The sequence below is a fragment of the Vulpes lagopus genome, chromosome 1, assembly GCF_018345385.1.
Source record: "Vulpes lagopus strain Blue_001 chromosome 1, ASM1834538v1, whole genome shotgun sequence".
In the NCBI taxonomy this organism is placed as follows: domain Eukaryota; kingdom Metazoa; phylum Chordata; class Mammalia; order Carnivora; family Canidae; genus Vulpes; species Vulpes lagopus.
In genome coordinates this window covers 175,351,738-175,359,496 of record NC_054824.1, presented here as the reverse complement: position 1 = coordinate 175,359,496, position 7,759 = coordinate 175,351,738, and the positions used below count along the sequence as shown (strand labels likewise).

Genomic DNA, 7,759 nt, shown 5'->3' with positions numbered 1-7,759 from the left:
GACACTTGGCATTCAGTCCAGGCAGCCTTGTGTTTGGGGCTGACTTCATTTGGGCTGCTTTATGGCCCCCAGGGGGCTGGCTGATAGACCTCTAAGCTCAGAAGACCCAGCACTGGCCCCTGCATGATACACAGTAAATAAATTGGGTCGCCCTGGTCACCACAGACCACAGCCTCCAGCTATGATTCTTCCTCCATCCTGTCTTCTCCAGGTGGCCGGTGCTCGCAGACACCTGCCATCACAATTGCTCAGTGCCCCCCCTTCTGTGCTGCGGTGCCCAGTTTTGAGTGACACAAGCTACAGCCTTTTACTTTCCTGCTCCCCAGGGCTGGAGGGATGTCTAGAGTGGGCCAGGGCAGCTCCAAAGCTTGTTCGATTTCCACTCAGGGTTGGAGAGACCATGTGGTCCGTAGAAAGCCCTGCACGGGCCCAGGGAGGACCCTGGGCTGGACTCTGGTTCCAGAGCCTTGGCCCCGGGGAAGTGTGCAACTCTCGCCTCGCCGTGCACAGTCACACAGGTGACCAGGTCAGTTTGCAGACGTTTGTGTCTGGAGTTCTTTGGGGTTTCTATTTCTGTCTTTCCTGACTTCTGCATTTCTAAGCGCTGGGTGTTCCCTCACTATCTCTCCATCTTGCACAAACCAATCCTTGACAGAAAAAAAAAAAAAAAAAGGTTTTGCTAGCAATGCAGAAGCACTCCACGTGTGTTGACTGACTGCCTGATAAACTGGCTGTGAGATCTCCACCAAGATCTTTAAGGAAGCTGCCATCCGACTCATTAGATTCCATCAGGGCCCAGCTGAAGCCGCTCAGAGATCACTCCTTGTCAACAAAAGGCTAACCACATATGCAAATGAAGTGTTGGAGGTGTGGGGTGGGGGGTGGTTAGTAATCTGAGGGGAGAAAGGGTTTCTGGTTCATCTAGGAAGGCTTTCTGGTGTGGGGTGGGGAGGAGTGTGTGCTGCTGAAGCTGTAATTAAAACGGACGCAGTTTGACAAAATGAGAGAAGGGTGTGGTTTTAGGGCCATAACCCATCCTTTCCTGGTTCAGGTCCTCACTTGACTCATTCCAAAGTTCCCCTGCCAGCCCCTGGGAACGTTCCAGTGCATGACATCTCTCAGGAAGCTAGCTGAGGTTCCTAGAAAACATCACCCACACAGCGCCAATCTGCCACCTTCACCCCCACATCTTTCTTAGAAATCCTACCTGCAGCTAGGAATGAATGGATGGAAGGTCAAGGATTAAGCAATAACCAAATCCTGAGGTCGGGGCACCCCGGTTATAGAAATCTGGTTTCTGGTCGGGGCCACTTGCTGGCACCTACTCCCTGGGGAAAATGTGAGTTAAGGCCCAGTGGGGAAGGGGGTGTCTGAGGGGCTCTCCGGACATCCTGATCCCTGGCTCGGCTGGCAGAGTGGGGCTGGCACGGCCAGCTGCCCTCTGAGGTCCTCGCCTTCCTGTTTTCCTCTTGGGCCTTTGAGAGGGAAATCTAAACCGTGTGTCTCTGATTCATTACTGTGAACTCATCACGTTGGTGTTTGGTAAGAGTCCTTGGATGTTTCGGAAAGAGCTTTTGGTTTGGTTTCATTTGTTTTTGTAGCGCTTTTCCTTTGAAATAGGAAGTCTGTTTTTGCCAAGAAGAAAATGAAAAACTAGATTTGAGGTTGGATCAGAGCAGAAAAAGAAATTTACATTTTTATCCTTTTGTTTCTCTGTTCTTGACTGTGCCGTACAAAATAAGTGGTAGCTAACATTTAATCTTGCAGATTGGGTCGTTATTATCACCCCCAATCTACAAATAACAAAACGAAACCCAGAAGAGGTAAGTGAATTGCCCAAGTCCACAGAACCAGGAAGTGGTAACCTGATATTCGAAGCACAGTGCCAAGGGCCCCCCCTTAGGGGGACTTAGAAACGTGTTTTAATCTGTTAAACTCAGAAGAAAAATGTGAATTTTTAGATCTGAAGAAAATGTTTTAATACGTCATATTAATATGTCTGTCTTGGGGCACCTGGGTGGCTCAGTCAGTCAAGCGTCTGCCTTTGGCTCAGGTCATGATCTCATGATTGAGCCCCACAACGGGCTCCCTGCTCAGTGGGGAGTGGGTTTCTCCCTCTCCCTCTGTCCCTCCCAACCCCCACTTGTGTGTAAATGTGAAAGGAAGAAATGGGGAAGTGGAAGCATTTAGGAGAACAGGGATTTTACTTGGGGAAACTGAGGCAGGAGATAGGTTGTGTTGATCATCAGTTAAAATTCAGTTCCAAAACCACTTTTGAACATTTTTCTTCTACATTTCTCTCTTTTTAAAAAAATGATTTTATTTATTTACTCATGAGAGACAGAGAAAGAGGCAGAGACATAGAGGGAGAAGGAGGCTCCCTGCAAGAAGCCTGATGTGGGACCTGATCCTGGTACCCTGGGATCACCACCTGAGCCAAAGCCAGGTGCTCAACCACTGAGCCACCAGGCATCCCTCTCTTATACATTTCACATCCAGGACTCAGATTTAATTATTAAACTCCATAGTAAAAAACAAAAAAAAAAACCTCCATAGTAGTACTTAAGTAGTACTTAAGTCCTAATTGTTACTTAAACTCATAAATGATTATCTTATATAATGACAGAAGGATAAACAGGACTTTTGTTTTTGTTCATAGTTCTTTCCTGTTGGTTATTAACTCCTATTCATTCTCTAGCAGTTGGTGTCCACTAGTAATTAGCAAATTGTCCTAAAGGTCATAAGAAACCATCTCACTTCCTTATTCTTGCATCAAAGTGACATATTAAGCTTTGCAGGTTTCCATGGAGCAGACTGGTAGTTTACAAACAAGGCTCCTCAAAGCTGGTGCTTGGTAAAGATGCCCAGAACTGGCTTGAGGTCTTTCTCCCTGCTTTAACCTGAATATAGATAGATAGATAGATAGATAGATAGATAGATAGATAGTAGATAACTAGATAGATTTACATTCTGTAAAAACTTGAAGAAACGTAAGAATTCTAGAAACTAGTTTATTTATTCCAAGAACAACTTAAGATGACTTACAAAAATGGATATGACACAGCAGGATTGGAGTGGGCGGAGCAGAGGGGGAGGGACAGAGAGAATCTTAAGCAGGTTCCATGCCCAGCAAGGAGCCCAACATGAGGCTTGATCTCACAACCCTGAGATCATGACCTAAGCCAAAATCAAGAGTTGGATGCCTAACAGACTGAGCCACCCAGGAGCCCCACTGCAAGATTTTTTTAAGTAAAGAAGGAAATGGAAAGAAGGGAAATCGTGGTAGGAAAAGTCAGACGTCACCATGGTAAGGTTCAGGCACTAATGCCCAAGTGGAGGGGCTGGCTGAGGGGTTAGGAAGGACAGGCTGCACCTGGCAGACATGGTTCCCCAAAGGGTCATGTAGACACAGCCATTCTCTATCTGCAGAATAAGGAGATGTCACCCTGGGCAGTGCCCTGAGCTCCCGGTGGATGCTTGTAGAAAATGAGTGAGAGGAAATGATTGACTTTGGTTAGGCTTGTCCTCCCTCTCTTGCCCACCATCCTTATCCTCCCCTTCCCTGGAGACCCACAGATCTTTCACAGGCTTGTCCTCTCTCTTGCCCACTCACCTGGCTGTCCGTAGTCCTCCAGCCACAACCCCCTCCCTATACTACCCTACACACACCAGTCACCCCTCACAAACTATCAGAAAGTGACAAAACCCAGGCTTTGACACCCAAGGACCGCTACTAAATACTAATAGCTACCATTTACACCATGTGTACTCTGTGCCAGGCACTGTTCCAAGCATCTCATGTGCATTGGGTCACTGATTCTCACAACCCTACGTGGGGCATATTGCTATTAACCCCATTTGGCAGATCAAGAAACAGAGGCACGGAGAGATCAAATAACTTGTCACGGGCATACAACTGAGGATAGCACAAGATTGGAATCCAGTTTGGCCCTGTGTTTTTACACACTCACCCTGTGGCCTCTGGGTCTGCCAACATGTTATAGCTTGCTGGCTGGGGCTGTTCCTGAGGCTGAGATCCCGGGTTTTACCCTCAAGGAGGTCTCTCGGCCTCATTCTGGTCCATCTGTTTGGTAGCTGCAGGTGGCACCTTGTGCTCTGTCCAGCATTAATTGATAATGCAGATCCCAGAGGAAACCCCAAGGTTTGAGGGGCTGCAGGAACGCAGTGCAGGCCTTCCTCACAGTGGAAAAAGCAGCTGGCAGGCTGAATATGTGAGACGGCGTCATCGCTGATCACTAGTTCAATCTTACTAACACTAATAAGGATCGTGAACATTGCCATTTAGAGCCGGGTGCTGTTCTAGACCTTTCGCACTCATGATCTCCTTTCATCCTCAAAGCAGCCGAGCAGGCAGGTATTATTAGTCTCACTATACAGGGGACATTGAGACCTTTGGCAGGTTGAGAGACTCCCCAGAGGGCACAGCCAGCTCCCCCCTTCCTCCTACCAGGCCATGGTACCTCTGCTCCCCACGTGGTCACCACTGTTGTGCCACCTAAACCCACATGTACAGAAGTTCCTCCATGAGCATTCTTGGGATCTTCCTTTGCTTCAGTTCCTCAAAGCCAGGGTCCTATTCACCAGTTCTCTTTATGCACCCCTTCTCCAACGCCAAGGACCCCCCATGAAGTTCTTCGCAAGGTGAGCTCTAGTCAGATGTTTCAACTTCATGGCTCTGCTTGCATCAGCAGCTGGCGTCTCTGGTAGAATGCAGAATTAAGGAAACAGTCAAAAACCTAGTTTTCTGATCCTTTATCCCCCCCCAAAACTCCTCGCTTGCCTAGACACGCACAAAGCATGTAGTTACGCAAACACCCCCAAAACAGACCTACAGGTGAGTGTCCAAGACCCAGCCATGTAAACCATTATGCAAATGAGGGGGCGGCTGGTGAGGTGACTGCCAGAGCCATCCGCGTCTCTGTGTGCTCACACCCAGAGAGAACTCAAATACTGGCAGGTCAACCTCACTCCTCCAAGCTCATCCCTGCCCTGATGACTCAGGGAGAAACCATGGAGCAATTTACTCAGCAGCTTCTACGAGTGGCCTCTTCACTACCCTGCCAACCCTCCTGCACCCCCACCTGCACCTGGCGTGGGCAGGGAGAGGTGATAATAAATGGGCTGTTACCAGCTGTCATTGCTGGGCAGCGAGATGACTGCTCAGCCTGGTTCAGGAAAACACACTCCCCTCCCTGCGAGTGATCCCCTGGGCATGCAGGGGCACGAGAAGGAAACGGGTGCCGGGTCTGGCTTCAGTCTCGGGAAAGCGTCATAAATCTGGATGGTGAAGACTGTGACAATATAGCACCAAAGTTCCCTTTTCTGCCATCCCAGAGGAAACAAATTCCTAAGCAAACAAATTCAATTATTTGTGCACGTATTCCATGCATATAGGGAGCACACCCAGTGAGGATCAGGGGAATATATCATCGGTCCGCCCATGAGAGAGACTCAGGCATTTCCAAGCTGTTCAAAGGCCCTGTGGTCCAGCAGGAAAACACACTCATGATTCTCAGTGTTTTCCTCTTCGGTGGAGCAGATCCACGGGATCCTCTTAGTTAACCCTCTGTAGCTCCACTCAGTGAAAATACATCCATCTGGAAGAAGCAAAAGCCCTTGTACTTTGCAATACTTAAATAATTTACCTTCTAAAAACTCAGACTACGCTCCCTACCTCAACAATTCTGAATTAATGAGATGACCCAAAAGAATGATTTTTTTAAAAACCACAGGGGCTTTGGAAGGTATTAAGCCCTTGCCACTCAGTTTTGTCCACAGACCGGCAGCATTGGCATCACCTGGGAACTTGTGAGAAACACAGACTCTGTGGCCCTCCTGGGTCTGGATCCCGTTTCTTCCAGGGCACACTGAAGCCGGGTTGGGTATTATCTTTACGGGCAGTGACCTTCCTTGGGGAGTTTCGCTTTGCTCCAAATGCTACCAGAGGCCGGTCATCTCTGAGCACGTGCCTGTTCTGGAAGCAGCCAGTTCTGGGCTCTGTTGGGGATGAGGGGAGCAGAGAGAGAACAACCCGAGGCATGGAAGGACAGAGCACCTGGCAGGGAGTGCACACCATGACCTTGGCAACTGGCCTGTAGGTGGGGAGGTGCAGGGAGGGGAGGAAGCCCAGAAAGCAGATTCTCCTAGGGGGCAGGGGGTTGCGGGGGTGGGGTGGTGGTGGTGGTGGTGTGCACCCTGTGAGGGGAAGCACTTGTCTTTGGTACAAGCAGTAGGAATGGAAAAGAGAAGCTCCTTCGGGATGAGCACAGTGATCCACAAGGTCTCTATTTCAGCCCAGCCCTTGGGCGGTGGAGGGGCTGGCAGTGGGGATGAGGGTGGGAGGTTAGGAGCTAAGGAACAGTCAAAGGCAAAGCCAGGCTGAGAGCTGGGCCAAGGCCCAATTCATAGCTCCTGGAGTGTCTGCTCCTGACTCACCCTGAGAGAGAATATGAGAGAAAAGGCCGTGTTCCATAGATAAGGAGATAAACCCGGGCTTCTGAGCTTCCAGCTGACAGAGCAGAGAAAGACAAGGGCAGATCAGGGCTGGCACTGACCTAAGACCACCCATGCCAACTGCTGCACAGGAAGCAGTTAACCAGCCAGAGGGCAGGCGCCGGGCTTCCTGAGTGTCCCAGACTGCAGGGACATGTACTGAGCACTTTGAGCTCCTGTTGAGTTTCTCTTTCTTAACTGTAGGGGACGGTGGCAGCCCTCACAAAGCCCTTCACAGTCTCCTGTCTCTCCACCCTTGAATCCTTGGCACAGTTGAGAGACGTCAACGGTCCTTTCACCAGCTTTACGTACCTCTGTGATAAATTTTACATGTAGTCTATCAATTCCTTTGGAACTCTTCTCTACCCTAACTCGGTAGCTGAGTCAAAACCTCAACATTACATCTTGTGGTATGTGTAATAGAAAAAAAAAACTAGGAAGACCCTCAGGGTTTATCAGTATTGGTTCAGTAAATTATAGACATCCATCCTTGGAATATTATGCAGTGGTTAAAAAGAATGAGGTCTGTCCCAGCGTGTGAGATGGTATCCAAGATGTATTACATGAAAAAGCAGGTATCTAGTATTGTCTTATTTGTGTCTAAAAGGAGAGGGAAAGATGCTCACAGATATGTCATTATGCATAGAATATTTCTGGATGTACATATTAGAAACTGGATTGTTGGCTGCTTCTAGGTGCCTGAAGGTCAGAGTGGAGAAAGAAGACTTTGTTTTTACTGCACACCATTTGGCATTCCTGAATTTCTCTGTGTGTGTACATATATTTTTCTGTGTAAATATAATATCTATATTATATATATATGCACATATTACACTTTCAACTCCCAAAGAATTATAGAGTCATTTAAAATGGTGATTATGAAGATTAACATGGAAAATTTTATGACATAATGTTAAGTGAAAAGGGCAAGATTCAAAGTCATTATGTGCATTCTGATTTCAATCACATGAAGATAAGGAGATGAAAAAAATTTGAGAGCAGTTTTATCAGAGTGCTGGGATTTTCCATACTTAGAAAAATCAACAACAAAGTGGAGTTATAATTTGCATATAATATAATAAATATAATTTATAAGTGCACATTTGGATGAATTTTGACAAATTTATATACCCACATAACCATCATTACAATCAAGTTATGGAACATTTCCATCATCCCAAAAAGTTTCCTTGAACCCCATCCCATTCAATCCTGGGATCAGTTCCACAATAATGTGTTTTTCTGT

At 47.5% G+C, this 7,759-nt stretch overlaps 1 long non-coding RNA gene across 1 annotated transcript; it reads right to left on the bottom strand.

Annotated features, from left to right (window-relative positions):
- Positions 1-2,999: 2,999 nt before the first annotated feature.
- On the bottom strand, positions 3,000-4,998 carry LOC121500070. Its single transcript, XR_005990301.1, has 2 exons — positions 4,850-4,998; positions 3,000-4,721 (listed from the first exon to the last, which is right to left on the bottom strand). It is a non-coding gene; the product is annotated as an uncharacterized LOC121500070 (long non-coding RNA).
- Positions 4,999-7,759: the final 2,761 nt, after the last annotated feature.